This window comes from Leucoraja erinacea, chromosome 19, assembly GCF_028641065.1.
Source record: "Leucoraja erinacea ecotype New England chromosome 19, Leri_hhj_1, whole genome shotgun sequence".
Taxonomy (NCBI): Eukaryota; Metazoa; Chordata; class Chondrichthyes; order Rajiformes; family Rajidae; genus Leucoraja; species Leucoraja erinaceus.
The window spans coordinates 23,467,777-23,489,212 of NC_073395.1; the positions used below are offsets into that span (position 1 = coordinate 23,467,777).

At 38.9% G+C, this 21,436-nt stretch overlaps 1 long non-coding RNA gene and 1 other non-coding gene across 2 annotated transcripts; both read right to left on the reverse strand.

The window, feature by feature from the left end:
* Positions 1-252: 252 nt before the first annotated feature.
* trnad-guc (transfer RNA aspartic acid (anticodon GUC)) lies at positions 253-324 on the reverse strand. The gene has a single exon. It is a non-coding gene; the product is annotated as a tRNA-Asp (tRNA).
* Positions 325-18,131: 17,807 nt separating this feature from the next.
* On the reverse strand, positions 18,132-20,183 carry LOC129706388 (uncharacterized). Its single transcript, XR_008725046.1, has 2 exons — positions 20,008-20,183; positions 18,132-19,279 (listed from the first exon to the last, which is right to left on the reverse strand). It is a non-coding gene; the product is annotated as an uncharacterized LOC129706388 (long non-coding RNA).
* Positions 20,184-21,436: the final 1,253 nt, after the last annotated feature.

The following is a 21,436-nucleotide window of genomic DNA, read 5'->3' on the forward strand; positions in this document are numbered from 1 at the left end:
CGAGCCTAAGGTTATCTGCAAATATTCACAACAATTAATGGTTGCAGATAATCAACAGTGAATGTAGGAAGTCGTTAGATTTCCCACGATGGTTCCTACAGCATTATTCTCCTTTCGAAGGATTGAAATGCAAGTAAAATCAACTTTACAGTGATTTTTCAAAGCACATTATAAAAGTCTAAGATGCTTTAATAGCATATTCATAAAAGCACAAAATCGTATTTTTAAAATAATGCAAAAATATACTTAATACTCCCCGTCGGGGAATTGAACCCCGGTCTCCCGCGTGACAGGCGGGGATACTAACCACTATACTAACGAGGAAGCTACAACATCACGCCGATCAAATACACTTAAGACTACATCGAGGTTAAATGGCTGCATACGTGACATGTAAATTAGATTCACTATCCTTTACAACTATACCTCTGGTTATGAAATCGTCTTTCATGTATTTTAGTGCACTCAACATTACCCACTCGCAGATATTTATTTTGCTTTGGGGCGAGCTATTTGATTAAAGTAAGTCCTGGATATGAATGAACCTTTGCTTTTGTTGAACCATATCAGCAATAAACTCCATGAGAAATTGATTATCAGAAAAGAAGAAAACAATTTAAGCAGCAATTACTATTGTAATTGTAGATTCTATGTTTTTAGGTTAGCCATAGAATTAAATCTTTGCATTGGATTTTTGCTATTACATATTCAAAATAATTAAATTGTCTTATAATAAAATTGCTCGTAGAATATTGAGGTTCAAATCGCATTGTATATTAATTCCTACAATCGTAATAGTGTGGGGATTAACTTTGATATGCCCGTAAATTATAAAAATAAAAACTACAACTCGACCAGAACCAACTCCGAAAATACCCACATGAGTGCTACTCTCCCACTACCCAAGTCTCTGAAATAAACTTGCTGCCACGCCATCAGCAAAAGCAGTGTTCCCGAGTGTACTGGCTCACGATCTCCCCTCCCTTGCTTTCACCCTAGTAGTCTATTCGTTTTGCTTATCCCTTCCATAGTTACTGATTCTAACCTCTGCTTTTACCCCTAAGTTTTTTTTTAACTTTCTATAGCCAAAATTCTATCATATACCAAATTCGGTTTCTGGGGATTATTTGCAACACTTTTGCTAGATGCTCCTTGTTTTCTGGTTTAACAATTATTTTACCTTGCATGATATTGAGTTTCCCCCTTTAAATCTGGCAGGACCTTGCCACCCCCCAATCTAGAACTCCACTCCCCCCACGGTAAATATTGAGGGTAAAGAAGATTAAAATGCTGGGATCCACAATGACTTGGTAGCTATTCAACAAGTCAGATAGCTACCCTGGAGGACCAGAGTAAACATTTCAGTTGGTGACCTTTCGTCGAAACTGGAAATGTAAGAAAATAGTCAAATTGGAATATATTTCAATAAGGGACATACTTTTCGACAAACCTGCTAGAGGTTTATTTTGAGGATATAACTGATAGGATAAAGAAAAATGAGTGAATGTGGTGCACTTGGATTTACAGAAAAACTTGATAATGGCTCACTAGAAAATTAATGTGCAAAAGTAAAGTGTATTGTATCGACATATATTTTAAATTAGTTCATAAAGAGAAAAAACAAGAAAGTAAAGTGTATTGTATCGACATATATTTTAAATTAGTTCTGAAAGAGAAAATAGAGAGTAGGAATTATTGGGTCTTTTTAAAGATAGCGGGTGACAATTAGTGGGGTGATACAGGGATCAGTGTCTGGCCCAAAGCTTACCTTTATACGTTAATTATTTGGATGAGGGAACTGAGTATATTTTGAACTCCCAGAGGATGGTGAATTCTGGAATTTGCAACTACTTAAGGTTGTAGAAGCCAAGTTACTGAATTTTTTAAAAACACTGCAGAAGTCATGGAGTCACGGTCGATAAGTTTCTGGATGCAAAAGATATTAAAAGGTCTAGGAAAACGTGGGAATGTGTAACTGAGAGATAATCAGTCTTATTCATGTTGAGTAACAGAGCAGGCTTGAAGAGCTGAATGATTCACTCCTAATTTACAAGAGGAGTACTTTTCAAAGTACTGCATTTCAAAAGGAATTCAGATGCTGATTGAACAAAAAAAATGAGCACTAGTGATGATATAATATTTGCAGTCACGAACAAACCATATCTATGTGGTTTCCTCAGTGACCTCTATTTATGTATATGCATGTATTTTAAATATTTTGTATTTGGCTAAAGCTCATAAAAAGGGTTTACAAATATAAGAAAATACAAAAACAAATACTCTCCCCAACACAAACTCTCCCCAACACATAATCAAGAATTGATTTAGTAATCTTGTCTGCAATTTTATTTTCAAGTGGAGGATTTTATCTGCACCACCAATACTGTAGAAATGACACCTTTAGGCCATATTGGTTGAATGACAGTTGAGGAACAATTCTGCACTTTGGGCCATATGTGCTCCACCTTTACAATGAAAGCAAGATGTGCAATCTAATTGTTATGATAGTGGATATGGATATATCCCAAGGATCTAATCCTCAACACCCTAGAGTTTTGAAGAGTATTGTAGTTAAGGAGATAGTGGATGCTCAGGTTATCATTTCCAAAATTGTGCTGCTTCTGGAACTGTTCTTGCAAATCACAGGATCACAAATGTGACCTTATTTGCAAGAGGGAGAGAGAAAACAAGGAACTACTGATCAGTTAGATTAACATTAGTAGGAGGGAAAATGCTGGAATGTACAATGAAGTATATGATAATAGAAACATTAGGAAATGACATACGACCGAGTAGAAGCAGCATGAATTTATGAAAAGGAAATCATATTCAATTATGTTTTTGGTTCTTTGTGTGATTAGTGAAATAACTAAGGTGTAACCAGTGAATTTGTGGTAAAGTGGTGTATTTACATTTCAGAAGATTTTCAACCAAAGTTAAAGTACAATGAGTGTCATTTACTAACATAGATTGAGGATTGGTCCACAGAAAGCAAATAATGGGTAAACAGGTTTTTCTAGGGATGGCAGGCTGTGACTAGAGGGGAAGTTAAGGTATTGACGTTTGGATCCCAGTTATTTACAATCTGTATCAATATCTTGATTGACGGGACCAAATGTTATGTTTTCAAGTATGTTGATAGCACAAACTCAGGTGGTAGCTTGAGTTGGAGAAAGAGGTAAAGAAGTTTCAAGGGGATATGGACAAACTAAATAGGTGGGTGAGATGGAATATAATATGGTAAGGTGTGAAAAACACCGATATGAAAAATGTGAAGGAAGGAACTGCAGATGCTGTTTTAAAACAAAGATAGACATGCTGGAGTAACTGAGCCAGACAGGCAGCATCTCTGGGTCATCAGCCAGAGAAGCTACCCTAATGAAAAATGTGAGGTCACCCACTTTGGTGGAAAGAAAAACAGAGAAATTGACTCTTTTTTCAATGAGAAATGTTGATCTTCAAAGCTGACGGGGAATCCTATGCAAATCACTGAAAACTAACGTACATCTGCATCAAGCAATTGGAAAGGCAAATGGTATGTTGGCCTCTATTAGAGGAGAATTTGAGTATAGTAAAGATGTCTAACTGCAGTTATACAGAGCTTGGTGAGACTAGACCTAGTGTATTATACGTATAATATTGTACAAGTATATACCTAGAATATAAGGTTACACAAAAAAGCTGGAGAAACTCAGCGGGTGCAGCAGCATCTAGTGAAAGAGGGAGCGAAATGTCCATGGAACATTTGCCATGTGGGAAGTGATTGAATAGACAACATTTACATTCTCAAAGGTTTAGAAGAAGAATCTCAGTGAAACTTACAAAATTCTTACAATATGGTGGATTTAGCGAGTATGGTTTCCCTGGCTAAGGAGCCTGGAATCACAATCACAAAATAAAAAATTGACAAGTTAGAACTGAAATTAAGATAAATGTCTTCACTCAGAGGATAGTGAATGGCTTCACTCAAAGCAAGAATTTCTTTGCCTTATCTGGGACACATGACAATAAACTCTCTTGAATCTTAGTGTATCTTTGGAATTCTTTACTGTGGAAAGTTGTGTATGCTTAATTATTAAATTAATCCAAAACAATAATAGATAGATTTCTGAATATTAAAGGGAATCAAGGGATATGGGGAGAATGCAGCAAATAGCACAGAGACTCCAAAAACTAATGGCCTACTGTTTCTGATTCTTATGTTCTTAAATATGATCTTTATTTAAAAACAAACATGTGTTATTAATATCTATAGCCAACAATGGAAATGAAAGAATGTTTAGAAAATGATCTTAATATATACAGGTTGTTGTAAGGTTGTTAAAGTACAATCATAAAACAAGGCAGAAATTAATTATAGCTAACAAAAATTAACCACGGCTACTTTAGGTCATATACAACAAACAAAACAATTATACAATGATAAATAATATATAACTGTGTATAAGTACGCTTTTAAAATTAACATGAAGATTATTATACAAATTAAATACCCATTTGCACATTAAAATACCTATTATTTCATAGAGTTCTTATTGATTTGATGAAATTTTCTAATAATATATGGGCAGTTTGCATTTAGCAGTTATAAGTAATACAAAATTGTGTTAAAAATAGTCCCTTTTCATTAAATAGTGGCATTGTTTACTGCATCACCTCACCACCCTGCATCACTGCCTCCCTAACACCCCTTTAGGACGTGAATCGGTTCCTTTTCCGTACAATGTAGGTGAAAGGGGAAAATGAAAATAGCCCATCTGCCACTAACGCTAATTTTCATTGTCTGGCAGAGATCCAGAATCTCACTACAACCCCCAACAAAAGTAAAGGGATCTTTAACATTGGGTGAATAACAACCGGGCTGAGAAATTAGTTCTCCATACTAGCAATCAGTGGCCTACTCTCTCTGTAAATAGTCTCTCAAACTTGTGCAGATGGCGACGCTGCACCTGGGGACCAAAGCAATCAAGGCGGCAGAATTTAAGCAGCTGTGTTTAATTTAAATAAGAGTGAGCAAGATGGATTTGAGCTCTGGTATGCTTTGTGCATGATGCAAAACGATGTTGGATGTAATTTTTAAATCAAAAATAGAATGTATATTTTACCACAACTGGTTTTATTGGTCAAGCTGCACTTTTATGTAGCTGTGATAATAGTAGCCAGTGAATTTTCACAAGACGCCATAAAAACACTGATATATTGCTATGCAATTAATGGCCTGGAACTGATTTATTTTACCACAGTTGAGACATTGGTGCCATCTGAAGAGCAAGCAGTCTGGAAGACCCAGATGTAAGCATAATGAGACAGTTACATGGTTACTTCTGCTCGATTTCTATTTATATTTGTGAAATATTTTATCTCTTTATTTTCCAGGATAGAATAGCATGGCTACAGTGCACTACAATAAAATCAAAAGATAAAGCTGCTTCATTTTATTGTCATAGAGTTACAGACTCATATTATTATATCAAGTCATTAATCCTATATAAAGTGTATTCATTTTGGTTAAAAAAATTGCAATGGAATATTAGGTCATCATTAATTTGAAATGAGCCAATTTGAAAACATTAATGCAGAGTAATTTTGCCTTCAAGATGTGTAGCGTAACTATGCAGAAAGTTGCTGAATCAGAAACAGTTCGCTTTTGATAAGCAAACTGAAATAATTTCAAAACGCTAGAGTATGTTGGTGTTTTACTAACTGCAACAAAAAAATGAAGCCAATGCAAAGGAACCTTCAGAAATCTCAATTATTTATGCCATCATAAAATTTGCTGTTATTTTCCAAAATAACATGAACTTTACATCTGATTGCTTGCAGATAGGATTGCAGAGCTTCACGTTTTCATTGAGGTACTAATATAAATTAATTGTGTTGCCTTTGCACTACACATACAGGAACCACTGTCAAATTCACATCTGAATTTTGAAACATTTTCAAAGACATACTTTGAAATAGGTTAACTGAAGTCTACAAATAAAATTTAATGGGAGTGGTACCATATGATTACCCAATAATTTTAGATTTTGTTCTCAAATTCACACATTCTGTTGTTCCATTATATTCTGATACATCTCAAAATCCATGAGAAGATATTTTTTTTGGGTGTCTCACATATGGTTGTAATTTGGCCCATCTTTAAGGCTGCTCTCTCAATAGGAAATTTAAGAAACAGGAGATATTTTTAACTGCAAAGGCCACGAAGAAATTGTGTCAATTTCAGATTACTAGTTAATGACTGATTTTTTAATTTTTTTTAAGAATGGTCTGTGTTTGAAAATAATGGCTTGAATTATGATGTCTTATATGTAAGAAGCAAAGTGAAATTAAAACTTAAAAAAATATGGGTAACATGCTAAACATTTATAATTTTGAATGGAAATTTCTCAGCTTTAATTGTTACTCAAAAATTTTGTTATCACTTAGAGGGGTGGTGGGTATATGGAATGAGCTACCAGTGGAGGTAGTTGAGGCAGGTACAATAACAACATTTAAAAGGCACTAGGACAGTACATGGATAGAAAAGGTTTAGAGGGATATGGACCAAAATGGGATCAGTTTAGATGAGGCATTTTGGTTGGCAAGGACAAGTTGGGAGGAAGGGCATGTTCCTGTGCTGTATGACTATAATTCAAATTAAGTTGGCTGAATAGCATCACGATTTAACTAGTATAAACATGGAGGGGAACTAACACACATTTTTAAAGTATTTCAATGAAGAAGTTGCAATATGATGAGACATTTAAGACCACGTATTTTTATCGAGCAAAGGGTACTTTCTACATATCTGAAAGCAATGTTGACAGCCTAGCAAAGCTCAGCAACATTCATATTTCTACCATACAGATATAACAATAAATGGCCGAGTAAAATACAAACAGAGATTACCTTTGTAGGTCTTATAGTCTGTAAATATCATAATTTGGCTTGAGCATGCATCTTCTGTCTATTTATGTCTATTCTGTTTAAGATAGCTCTCACACATCAGATATTAAGTAACACCTCATACATTTCCAATTTTCAGAAAAACTCAACAATATGGTAGTCACACATCAGCTGGTCTTCCTACAAAGCTGGATATCAATCTCCAATTTCAATTATTTAAACTTACTCAATGTAAGACAATTGGATTTTATAGTTTTATTAGGATATACTATCCACATTTTGGCAACAGAATTTTACCAAAAGACTCATACGTCGGTTCAGATTTTCCTAACAATATAGGAGGAAATTATTTAATGAGACGTAGTTACCCCTATTTAGCACAAATCACACATCAATTTCAGGCATGGCCAGTTGTGTGATTAAACATTGTTTTTGCATGTCCTATTCGGCATTTACTATTACAATGTTGCTTTAACGGTGTGATTCACTTTTAAATGCACACAAAATGTTATGGGGGGGGGGGGGGGGGGGGGGGGGGGGGGGGAATAGACTAAACGGCCTGGGGTTGTTTTTTATTGAAAATATGTGAATATAGATAGGCCTTTCAAATTATGCAATGAACTATGGGATATCAAAAAATAAAATTGGGCCTTTTTTTAAATCAAGAGAATGGTGTTAATGTGGAATCTATAGGAGCTATAGAAATTAATTTCAAGCGATAATTAGATAAATAAAATGGCAAATAATGGATGTGAATATTCTTAGATGGCTATATGAGGTTAAGAAACACTGGAAATAATGTACTAGGTAGCCTTTCTATTACAGTGAATGTTATTTAATCCTTGTATGCTAGAGGACAACTAAACTCCAAAAATCCAGCAGCACTTTTTATGTATTGTAAAATGACTTCTCCAGAATTAAATATTAACTTTCACTAGCAGGAAGTCCCAGATTCAGATTCAGATTCACATTTATTGTCACATGCACCAATTAAGGTACAGTGATATTTGAGTTACCATGCAATCAAACAATTAAAAGAACACAACACAATTAAAAAGATCAATAGAACGTAACATGAACATCCACCACAGATCACTGTGATGGAAGGCAATAATGTTCAGTCAATCTTCCTCCTTTTGTTCACCCGTGTTTTGGGCCTTGACCCTCCGCAGTCGCCGCTATGGACGGCCCAATGTACAAGCCCTCTCATCAGGATGATCGAAGCTCTGACGTCGGGACGGATGGAACACACTTCGCGGCTTGGAGTGCTCGAATCGGCCACTTTCTTACCGGAGACCATGGCTTCTCGATGTTATAGGCCGCAGGCAGGCCAGCGGTCGGAGCACTTCTCCGGCAAGGGATCCCTGGCTCCGGGATGGTAAGGTCCGCTCTACTCCTGATGCTAGAAGCTCCACAGACCGTGGCTTCATGATGTTAAAGTTAGCAGACCGGTGGTCGGAGCCTTTCTTCTGGCTCCGCGATGGAAGTGGAAACTGTCCACTGGTAATTATTATTGGGTTTTTTAAGAACCAAAACTTCAAGTTCATTTTTCCCTGCTTTCAGCTCTCAATCCTGTTGTTTTTACATTAGGAAGGAAATGGTGTTGGGTAGACTGAAGGCTGATAAATCCCCAGGGCCAGATGGTCAGCATCCCAGGGTACTTAAGAAAGTGGCTCTAAAAATTGTGGACACATTGGTGATCATTTTCCAATGTTATATAGATTCAGGATCAGTTTCTGTGGATTGGAGGGTAGCTAATGTTATCCCACTTTTTAAGAAAGGCGGGAGAGAGAAAACAGGGAATTATAACGCAGTTAGCTTGACATCGGTGGTGGGGAAGATGCTCGAGTCAATTATAAAAGATGAAATAGCGGCACATTTGGATAGCAGTAAAAGGATCAGTCTGAGTCAGCATGGATTTACGAAGGGGAAATCATGCTTGACTAATCTTCTGGTATTTTTTGAAGATGTAACTAGGAAAATGGACAAGGGAGAGCCAGTGGATGTGGTGTACCTGGTGTACTTTAGAAAGTATTTGATAAGGTCCCACATAGGAGATTAGTGGGCAAAATTAGAGCACATGGTATTGGGGGTATGGTACTGACAGGGATAGAAAATTGGTTGGCAGACAGGAAACAAAGAGTAGGGATTAATGGGACCCTTTCAGAATGACAGGCAGTGACTAGAGGGGTACTGCAAGGTTCAGTGCTGGGACCGCAGCTATTTACAATATACATCAATGATACAGATCAAGGGATTCAAAGTAACATTAAAATTTGCAGATGACACCAAACTGGGTGGCAGTGTGAACTGTGAGGAGGATGCTATGAGGATGCAGGGTGATTTGGACATGTTGGGTGAGTGGGTGGATGCATGGCAGATGCAGTTTAAGATGGATAAAAGTGAGGTTTTCCACTTTGGTGGCAAAAACAGGAAGGCAGATTATTATCTGCATGGTGTCAAGTTGGGAAAAGGGCAAGTACACAGAGATCTGGGGGATCTTGTTCATCACTCACTGAAAGTAAGCATGCAGGTACAGCAGGCAGTGAAGAAAGCTAATGGCAAGAGGAGTTGAGTATGGAAGCAAAGAGGTCCTTCTGCAGTTGTACCGGAGCCCTAGTGAGACCACACCTGGAGCATTGTTTGCAGTTTTGGTCTTCAAATTTGAGGAAGGACATTCTTGCTATTGAGAGAGTGCAGCATAGGTTCACGAGGTTAATTCCCGGGATGGCGAGACTGTCATGTGTTGATTAAATGGTGCGGCTGGGTTTGTATACTCTGGAATTTAGAACGAGAGGGGATCTTATTGAAGCATATAAGATTATTAAGGGATTGGACATGCAAGAGGCAGGAAACATGTTCCCGATGTTGGGAGAGCCCAGAACCAGGGGCCACAGTTTAAGAATGGGTAGGCTAAAGAAGGGAGATGATGAAAAACATTTTCACCCAGAGTTGTGAATCTGTGGAATTCTCTGCCTCAGAAGGAAGTGGAGGCCAATTCTCTGGATGCTTTCAAGAGAGTTAGATAGAGCTCTTAAAGATAGTGGAGTCAGGGGATATGGTGAGAAAGCAGGAATGGGGTACTGAATGTGGACAAATGGCCTACTCCTGCACCTATTGTCTATTGTTTTCTCTCTAATTCACTTCATTTTGATGATTTTTGCATTGATTTTATTCTTTGTAAGTATACTTATTGTGTAGACCTTCCAGTGACCATTATTAATTCTTCCATCGTTTTAGTTAAGGAAGTACACCATTGCTTTTGAATTAATTTATAGCGGTAGAGCGTAGCTACTAAGACCTATGTTTACTTCTATCCTAGTTACCCCTGAGAAGATAATAAAAAATTTGAAGTGTCAATTAATCTTTAAGTATTTTTATATCTTGTTGTATCTTGGTATGACTGTATGGTAAATCAAATTTCACTGTATCTCGGTACACGTGACAATAAAGGACCATTGTGGAATATTTCAATCAAGATGACACATGGAAGAATTCCAGGATTTTGTTGCTTCAGGTGTGAAAGAATTGGAGGGGCAAGAGGTGGAGGTGTTGCATTGTTTATCAGGGAAGATATTACAGCAGTGCTTTGGCAGGATAGATTAGAGGGCTCGTCTAGGGAAGCTATTTGGGTGGAACTGAGAAATGGGAAAGGGGTAGCAACACTTATAGGGGTGTATTATAGACCGCCAAATGGGGAGCGAGAATTGGAAGAGCAAATATGTAAGGAGATTGCAGATATTAGTAGTAAGCACAAGGTAGTGATTGTGGGAGATTTCAATTTTCCACACATAGACTGGGAAACACATTCTGTAAATGGGCTGGATGGGTTGGAGTTTGTAAAATGTGTGCAGGATAGTCTTTTGCAGCAATACATAGAAGTACCTACTAGAGAAGGGGCGGTGCTGGACCTCCTGTTAGTAAATGAGACGGGTCAGGTGGCAGAGGTATGCGTTGGGGAACAGTTCGGGACCAGTGATCACAATACCATTAGTTTCAATATAATTATGGAGAGGGGCAGAACTGGACCTAGGGTTGAGATTTTTGATTGGAGAAAGGCTAACTTTGAGGAGATGCGAAAGGATTTAAAAGGAGTAAATTGGGACATTTTGTTTTATGGGAAAGATGTGGAAATGGAGTACATTTAAAGGTGAAATTTTAAGAGTACAGAATCTTTATGTCCCTGTTCGGTTGAAAGGAAATAGTAAAAATAGGAAAGAGCCGTGGTTTTCAAGGGAAATTGGACACTTGGTTCGGAAAAAAAGGGAGATCTACAATAATTATAGGCAGCATGGAGTAAATGAGGTGCTTGAGGAGTATAAAGAATGTAAAAAGAATCTCAGGAAAGAAATTAGAAAAGCTAAAAGATATGAGGTTGCTTTGGCAAGTAAGGTGAAAGTAAATCCAAAGGGTTTCTACAGCTATATTAATAGCAAAAGGATAACGAGGGATAAGATCGGTCCATTAGAGAGTCAGAGTGGACAGCTATCTGCAGAGCCAAAAGAGATGGGGGAGATATTGAACAATTTCTTTTCTTCGGTATTCACCAAGGAGAAGGATATTGAATTATGTGAGGTAAGGGAAACAAGTAGAGTAGCTATGGAAACTATGAGATTCAAAGAAGAGGAAGTACTGACACCTTTGAGAAATATAAAAGTGGATAAGTCTCCAGGTCCGTACAGGATATTCCCTAGGACATTCAGGGAAGTTAGTGTAGAAATAGCAGGGGCTATGACAGAAATATTTCAAATGTCATTAGAAATGGGAATAGTGCCGGAGGATTGGCGTACTGCGCATGTTGTTCCATTGTTTAAAAAGGGGTCCAAGAGTAAACCTAGCAATTATAGACCTGTTAGTTTGACGACAGTGGTGGGCAAATTAATGGAAAGGATACTTAGAGATAATATATATATAAGCATCTGGATAAACAGGGTCTGATTAGGAACAGTCAACATGGATTTGTGCCTGGAAAGTCATGTTTGACTAATCTTCTTGAATTTTTTGAAGAGGTTACTCGGGATATTGATGAGGGTAAAGCAGTGGATGTTGTATATATGGACTTCAGTAAGGCCTTTGACAAGGTTCCTCATGGAAGGTTGGTTAAGAAGGTTCAATGGTTGGGTATTAATGGTGGAGTAGCAAGATGGATTCAACAGTGGCTGAATGGGAGATGCCAGAGTAATGGTGGATGGTCGTTTGTCAGGTTGGAGGCCAGTGACTAGTGGGGTGCCACAGGGATCTGTGTTGGGTCCACTGTTGTTTGTCATGTACATCAATGATCTGGATGATGGTGTGGTAAATTGGATTAGTAAGTATGCAGATGATACTAAGATAGGTGGGGTTGTGGATAATGAAGTAGATTTTCAAAGTCTAGAGAGATTTATGCCAGTTGTAAGAATGGGCTGAAAGATGGCAGATGGAGTTTAATGCTGATAAGTGTGAGGTGCTACATCTTGGCAGGACAAATCAAAATAGGACGTACATGGTAAATGATAGGGAATTGAGGAATGCAGGTGAACAGAGGGATCTGGGAATAACTGTGCAGTTCCCTGAAAGTGGAATCTCATGTAGATAGGGTGGTAAAGAAAGCTTTTGGTGTGCTGGCCTTTATAAATCAGAGCATTGAGTATAGAAGTTGGGATGTAATGTTAAAATTGTACAAGGCATTGGTGAAGCCAATTTTGGAGTATGGTGTACAATTTTGGTCGCCTAATTATAGGAAGGATGTCAACAAAATAGAGAGTACAGAGGAGATTTACTAGAATGTTGCCTGGGTTTCAGCAACTAAGTTACAGAGAAAGGTTGAACAAGTTAGGGCTTTATTCTTTGGAGCGCAGAAGGTTAAGGGGGGACTTGATAGAGGTCTTTAAAATGATGAGAGGGATAGAGTTGACGTGGATAAGCTTTTCCCACTGAGAGTAGGGAAGATTCAAACAAGGGGACATGACTTGAGAATTAAGGGACAGAAGTTTAGGGGTAACATGAGGGGGAACTTCTTTACTCAGAGAGTGGTGGCTGTGTGGAATGAGCTTCCAGTGAAGGTGGTGGAGGCAGGTTCGTTTTTATCATTTAAAAATAAATTGGATAGTTATATGGACGGGAAAGGAATGGAGGGTTATGGTCTGAACGCAGGTGTATGGGACTAGGGGAGAATACGTGTTCGGCACGGACTAGAAGGGTCGAGATGGCCTGTTTCCGTGCTGTAATTGTTATATGGTTATGACATTTCTCTACACTGCAAATCACTTGCTTGGTAGTGAAAGTTTCAGAATTGTGCGATAGAATTAAAGATTTCAGAAAGTTAATGTCATTGCCTTTTGTTTACGGTACATATTTAAGATAGGTATGCCAGTGGTGGAGGCTTAAATGTTTACAGTGGTAGATGGGGAGTCGATCATTTGCGCTGCCTTGTCCTAGATGGCGTTAATCTTCTTAAACGCTGAAGCTTCTTTTAAGTGTTGAACATTCCAATACATTCCTGACATGCCTTGTGCATGGTGGAAAAGTTTCGAGAAGGGAGGCAAGACTCCAACGTGGATTACAGATATGTCACAAAGTAGTCTATTTATAGAATGAAAGGACACTTATCTTCCTACCATTGATGTTAAACTAATTGGAATATACTTCCTAAAATCTTGTTCACCTATCTCTTTTCTAAACATAGTAACTACATCGGATGTACAGTATTATGGCACTAGAGGTAAAGGAGCAGACACAGAACCCTGATGGGTGAGTTTAAAAGCAGAGTGCTGGTGAGTTTAACAGCCCTGGAACCAGTCCCAGTGAGTGAAAGCACAAATTCGGTTGAAACAAAGAGCCATTATTTTTTTTTTAAGCAGTAAATAATTTAATAGTAAAAATATATTCTTTGTTAACTGGGTTATTCTGATAAAGCTGAGCACCTCCGATCCACGAGTCATCGATTCTTGCCACATGGGAAGTCCAAGGTGTATCCCTTGTCTGACAAATCATATAGGTCATGTCATCAACTCCAACAGCTTGAGGTCCAGGTTTTGGAGCTCGATCAGCAGCCAATGTCACTGTTGTGAGATTAATGTGGATATGTTTTATGGAAGATAAGAAATGAATAACTACCAAATTAAAAAAAAAACAGGTAGGTGGTTCAATCTGTCTGGGGGCCAGCTTGTTGACAAATAGGCACTTTTCAATGCTGACATTTCTACTGGGAAGTGCAGCCACAGCCGAGACTGTACTTCTATGAATCACTGAACTGTGCAGGTAGGAGAAAGGCTGCAATAGGTAAAGGGAAATCTGTACCTGTTAGTGGAGATTCATTTTTTGTCACTGCAGATATGGTTCTAGAATAAGTTTTATTACACAAACAAACTTTAATCAAAAAATATGTGGAAGGGAGAAATGGTTGTCTAAAAACTGCAAAAGCTAGAATAAAAGTAAAACAGAAAATGTTGCAAATACTCAGATCAAGATATAATCTGTGGGAAGAAGAGGTAATGTGTCAGGACAAAGATACTTCAACTATCTGTAAAAAACTGTTTCACCTCCTGTTCAATATGGCCTAACCCATTGAGTAATTCTCGATGATTAGAAAAGGCTAGTATAATTTGGTTAGCAAAGCAAATTATGTCTACTAGAAATAATAGGGCATTGTTGAGCAAAAAGCATCCGATGTAGTAAATATAGATCCCCAACACCTAATAAAGTACTGTATTACTGATGTACTATCATAGAAAGCAATTATGCAAAAGTGATTGTAGGAGCATTGGATGTTTATCAAAATCAGTATTTTTTCTGCCTGTGCCATGTTTTTCCCCATGGATTGGTACAATGGGTTAGAAGGCAAATTCTGGGAGATAGATATATGAATTGGTAACAAGACGAAAAAACGGAACGTTAATTCAAAGTATGTGGCTAAAATATAGTGGCGTGACTAATTTTTAAACACAAGGCTAGTAGCAAGGGCAGATTCATCTCAAACAAAATTTAGACCCATCGTCTTATTCTGTACTTCAATTTCTATTCCATATTAATATACCTTACCTGCCTTGTCCCCAGATTATAATGCACAACTGCAATTTATTTACTCACATGTTTTCTATCTTATACACTCATTCTTCTAGATCAGCAAATTAGAAAATACATCTACTGGCTTTGTAAGCTGCAGACACTCTTATCATTATACAATTTCGCTGCTGGAAAATGGAAGGGGCACGGTGTGCTTTTGAACAATACCTTTAAGAAAACTGGGAGGTTCATATCCAGAAAGCCAACCTATAGTTAATGTGAGCTTCACCAGTGGGTAAATTAAATGGTGAAAATCTTGTGGAGTTTACCTTACAATAATAAAAATCTTCATCCAAATATCGTGGCAAATTTGGACGTGTGTACGATTTGTCCTTTAAAAAAACTAAAATAGACATAAAAACATAAAAGAATCTAAGAGGAAGATATACACAAGAACTTGAATTCGGAGCAAAAAACAGCTGGAGGAACTCAGTGGGTCAAACAGTACCTGTGTATGGAGAGAAATTTAAAAAAAAAAAAAAAAAAAAACTTTATTCATAAAACACAATACATACAAAAATAGTGCATGGCTCTTTACATTCATAGTATTGTTCGGCCTATGCATTCGGTGTTGATGTTCTACACATTTGTTTGGGCAAAGCACCACTGTCATACAAACTAACACTAGACTTCTACACCCTACTTAAGCCCTCAATGTCTGGTTGAAAAGTAACCAAGACTGCAGTCCTTCCCCAGTCTTGGCATTGGCTGCACCATGGTTCCTCAGCCAAACAGTAGCATTCCCTGACAGACATCTTGTACTGGAAGACATTTTGGGTAAATCAAACAGCATCCACACAAAGATTGATATCTTTCATCAGCACTTGATGCCTGCCTTGGTAACATGCCCCTCGGAACACCCCATAAATCAGAGTCCTCTGTTGCACAGCTACTCAGGATGAACCCGAGCAAGTGAACAAGTCAAAATGCTTCTTTCTCTAGACCTTCCTTACACATATACAGTCCACAAAGAGGCGGGTGTCTGTTTCGTCCTTATCACAACCTTAAAGGTGGCGTATTAGGAGTGTGATTCTGACCATACAGGAATGATCGGACAGGGAGGGCCCTTCTCACCAATAGCCAAGCATGGGTGGATGTCCTTATTGTCTGTTTCGTCCTTAACAGCTTTGGTGTTGTTGAGTTCTGGTATTGAGGTATTGTTTAAGGAATCACTTCACGTTTCAAATTGAGATGTTGCATCAGGACTGAGAGTGGAGAGAGAAAATAGCCCGTACAGAGCAAAGATCTTTGGTATAGTGAGACAGGGGTGGGTAGGTGATAGGTGGACTGAGGAGGGCCAAAGGATGATGGGTAGAAGGGAAAATAATTGAGGTTAGGAAACAGAGAGCACCATGGGCAATAGTGAAAGTAGACATGGAAAAAAAATGATAACGGCTGGTAGGGGGAGGGTGATAAGGGACACAAGGGCTACAAGTGCTAGAATTTTATAAAGGAAATAATGGGAATCATTAAGGCGGGGGAGAAGGGCAGATAGAACAGATAGGCAAGGGGTGACAGCGGAAGAAGTGCGTGGGTAGTAGACAGACAGGAAGGGGATAAAAATATAATCTGATTTTCTCTCAAGACTTTATTTCCTATAAAGCCTTACAAGAATTAAAATGACTGTAGCAAACTAAGCTGAGCCAAATTCTGGAACCAATCTATTCAAATGTGAAGGTGTTAAATGGAACTGTGGGTGTTGCAAGGTTTAATGTTCACCTCCCCTAGAAGATAATCTGGAAAGTTTCATCTAAAACATATCAAATTATAGAGGTAATAAGTACAGGCAAAAATCTTGACAAATGTTCAAGTATGTTAAATATAACAGAATGGTAGACCACTGGAAGACAATCATTCAAAATGAATTGAAACAAAACTGAAAAAGCTCTAAAATTGGAGATTAAAAATGATTAATTCCATGAGATTGTTGTTCAGAAAAAGTTATGTACTAGAAGAATATCAAATAAAGCTGCCCAGGTTCTAATAAATGCATTTTATGCTTGAAATATATATGAAAATAATTATTTCTATTCTAAGAGCAATTCATACCCACTAAAACCAAATTCTAGAATAATTCTCCAATTATGTGAATTTTCTCAAGGGTTTTCTTATACAATTTTAACTCCATGCCAGACATAAAATCAGGACTAGACCACCAACTTTCAAAGGCTTCACAAGTAATGTTTACTTGTAATTCAATTAACTAGTCTGGATTTAATCCAAAAAAGTGGAAGTATATTTTTAAAAATTGTAAATCAAACACACTATTATGCTTGAGTATTAAGAGGTGATGTAGCTGAAGAAGCCCCGTCAGGTTAGGTATTACACAATAAATTCAGTTTGCAAAACATTCTTTGCTATCTGACCATACCTAGCCAGTCACGACAATGTAATTCAAGACAGGCTCATACTCTACTGCGCAGGTAATTTACTCATTCTACAATTTTCTCTGGAAACAAAACAAATAATTTACCATTGGACGCTCACATTTTTAAAGTAAAAATTACATGGATAATCCATTGTTACTACAAACAGCGTTTCATCTTTGCGATATTTAGATTCAGGTATGATTAAGGAACTTTGGAAGAGTTTATTAAATCACCTCAATTCGCCAAATTTATCCAACTCGCAACAAATATTCAGAAGGATTACTTTAAAATATTTTTGAAAATGCACCACTGGTGAATCTTTTGCAATCATATTTTATCCACCAATAAATCATTTAGGTCAATGCAAATTTCCTTCATTCACCCCCCCCCCCCCCCCCCCCCCCCCGTATTAATCACATTTTTAGTTATTTCAGCCATGACACAATTGACATATTCAGCCATTCCTCCGAGTCAATTGGCTTCATTTTCACATGCGTTCAGGTTTCACCAGTGATTCTGGGTGCCTGTTTTGATGCCTCCAACCACACTGTCCCAACTCACACAAGGTAATGGCAAAGTTGATTTACTGCAAGAAATTCAAGTTAAGTACATGTCAAAAATAATACACATCTCTAATATCAGAAGGTGGTTCACAGCCACTTACTGTGAATTTCTAAACAAGGTAACTTAACCTCTTACCATCCTGATCACCTGTGTCAGGCAAACAGCTGTGAATCCCTTGTACAATTACTGAATCACATTTACATAATGTTGATGTAATCGCTGTACATATCAAATGCCCCTACCCATATAAAAGAAACAAGACCTTGCTTGATATTAAAATCGGCTTTAATTTGAATAAATGGCAATACAATGTTAGTTAATACAAATGACATTAATTCCAGATATGTACTTGAAATTAAACTTGATAGCACTGGTGCAGTTTTAACAGGTTAATAAGTTAACAGCAAACTTAACATCCTATAAATAATTGGCATGTATTTTGGTTTGCTGCCCTACTCAGGGCCGTAATCATTTTGTACTGCATTGCAAGAAACAAATATTGATTAAAAGTTCATGGGAGAAGGGAAGCTATGTAAACAGTGGCAGAGTAGATGATCTGTTTGGAGATACAAGGAGCTGCAGAAGGTAGAATCTTGAGCAAAGAGGAGTGACTCAGCAGGTCAGGAAGCATCCATGCAGGGAATGGACAGGCGAGGTTTTGGGTCAGGGCTCTGCTTCAGACTGATTCTACAAGGAACGGCATATGTTGGATCTTTTGTTTACTCCCTAGTCCATACAATATGCCTTATAAAACATCCTCGCATTGAAATAAAGCACCAAAGTCTCTCTAAATCGGTCTTTGCCACAAAATAGTGCCTTTTTAAAAAAAAATGTCGTCTTTGGAAGCACACACATTTATAATAGGCTATATAACAAAGGATCACGAAGCATCATACTTGACAGTACATTCGACATAAATCAAATAACCCATAACATCCTATGACTGTAATTTGTGTAGGATAGGGGTCAAGCAAAGGCCTAAAAACAACCGGTGTTGCAAATCGCAATTTTTTTAGAAAAGCAAAACATAAATCCCGTGCAATGCACAATACAATTAGTTTAAACTTGCAAAGAGAAAAGTCCAAATATAGAATATTAGACGAATTACTCTGACAGCCAGTGGATGTTGCAATGGTGTCTCGGAGGAGAGTCAATCACCAGCACTAGCAAGGCAGTAGCTTGCGCAGTTATCTCCATACTGGGCAGTGTCACAGACCCTTCCAACAACACAAACTACTACCTCAGCCAGTGGACTGGTTTAAAAATCACACGTTCACAAACACGGGAGGGAAAGAGGGCATCCCGTTACAGCTCGTCGTCTTCATCCTCAAGCAGCAGCAGCTCTTTTAAAACGTCCATTCCCTGCATCATACAGTCCACAAACATAAATCCCCAACCTCCTCCACTGCCACCACCTGAAAGCCGCAAGGTTCATTTTCAAAAGACATCACATTTTAAAAGAAAATCAACAACATGCAACCATGACGGCGAGCTGGTGAATGCAATCACCGCAGTGCTCTCCCTCCCTCCCTCCCTCTCTCATTGAATGCAACCCTTTGTAAACCCAACCCATTGTCAGCTTCACGATCCTCTGGGACAAGGGTAATTTTTTTTTCTCTGAGGGGAAAATTGCCGGGTGGTAATTTTTTACGGCTGGGAAAGACAGAAAAAAAAGGACAAAAAGCAATTTTTAAAGCATCCAGCGAACCCGAAAAACAAATAAAACCAAGAGTACCTCAGAGGGTCGACGCAGCGACGATCGCCCCGCTAACGATCGTCGTCCACTGATGGACGACGACCTCCCCCCCCCCCCCCCCCCGCGTGCGAGGCGAGCAGCGCAACGGCTCAGGGCGCGCGAGCCCGCCACCGCCGCCCGGCCCGGTGACACGTGCCCACCCACCCTCGCGGCAGCCGCAGTCGCCGCCGCAGGGAGCGGGGTGACGGTCATCAACCACCCGCAGGTGAAAGGAAATAATAAATCATAGAGATATAATTTGTATATATATATATATATATATAGCGAGAGAGAGAGAGAGAGATAAAGAGAGTGAGATAGATCGCGCCCAAAACGCTGAGGGAATGAAGGCGGCGGAAAGGAATAATTCCCGCCCATCGAGGAACCGGCTCTCACCGCCCAACTCACCCGTCGTTTGCCGCCTCTCCACGAGTCCCCGTCACCGCGATCGGTCACTTTATAATAATATTTTTTTTGTATGTGTGTGGAGGAAAGAAAGAATGCGAGTGTGACGACCGGCGGTCGGGCGGGCGTCCGTTATCCATTCTTTTTTCCTCTCGTTCTGCGTCAGGCGACCTCTCCCCCCCCCCCCCCACCTCCCTGGCCCACAGGCCACTCCCCCTCCCCCCGCGCGTCACTCCTCGGCCAATCGGGCTCGCGTCCGCCGACACGCCCCCTCTCTCCGCTCGTGACGTCAGGGATTCACCCCGCAGTCCCCGCGCCGGGCCGTCACGTGACCTTCCCCAGAAGCGCGCCATTTTCGCACCATTAAAACTTTGGCTTTGTGCTCACGGCGAACTAAACCGATGTTCCTACCAAACCCAAAGAGAAAAAAACGGTGAATTCAAATTAAATGCGAATATAGACGTGGAAAGGGGTCTGCATCAAAATGAGTCAGTCACTAGCCAAATTAGCAATATAAAATATAGTATTTTATAAATATTTACTATTTTTGTAAACCGGCATCTGTAGTCCCTTGTATCCACTCCATACGTATTTTCTTACCCTTTATGACTATATTAATTGTTCTCATTCTATATTGCATTGGCTCAATTAGTTGCTCATACTGAGCGAATGTTTGCACAGTTCTACAACAGGATTCATTTGTAAGTAGATGCAAAAATACTGGATGATTTTCCTTTTAGAAACCCAGAGGACTAAACTAACAATCCAGAGGTATGAGTTCATATCCCATCGTGGCAGCTGCGGAATTTAATGTTCTGGAATTTACAAACCAACTGGTCTTGAAACCACCGGACAGTTGTGGAAACTGGTTTCTGATTCACGAATGCCCTTTATCTCAAATCAAAAGATTTTCAGTGAGACTCATCCACTACAGATGCAGCTCCTATGTATTTCATGTGTCTTTTGCAAGAATGATGCTTCCTGGTTAGGCCAATGCGACTAGGGACCTTCAACACTAAATATAACTCAATGTGACTAGGGACCTTCAAGGAATTAGCTTATAGACCACTGGGATCTCTTCTGGGTTAGGGGGTGACCTGTACAAGTTCAAGTTACATTTATTTTCACATACACCAATTGGTACAGTGAGATGTGAGTTACCATACAGCCATACAAATAAAAAGAACACAATACACGATAGAATTTAACATCAACATCCTACACAGCGGATTCAGCGTTTCCCACTGTGATGGAAGGCAATAAAGTTCAGTCATCTTCCTTTTGTTCACCCGTGGTCGGGGGCCTTTGAGCCTAAGGACGGCCCGATGTACAAGCCCTCTCGCTGGGATGATCGGAGCTCCGACGTCGGAATGGAATAACACACTCAGCGGCTTGGAGTTTCCGAATCGACCGCTTCCTACAGGAGACCGCG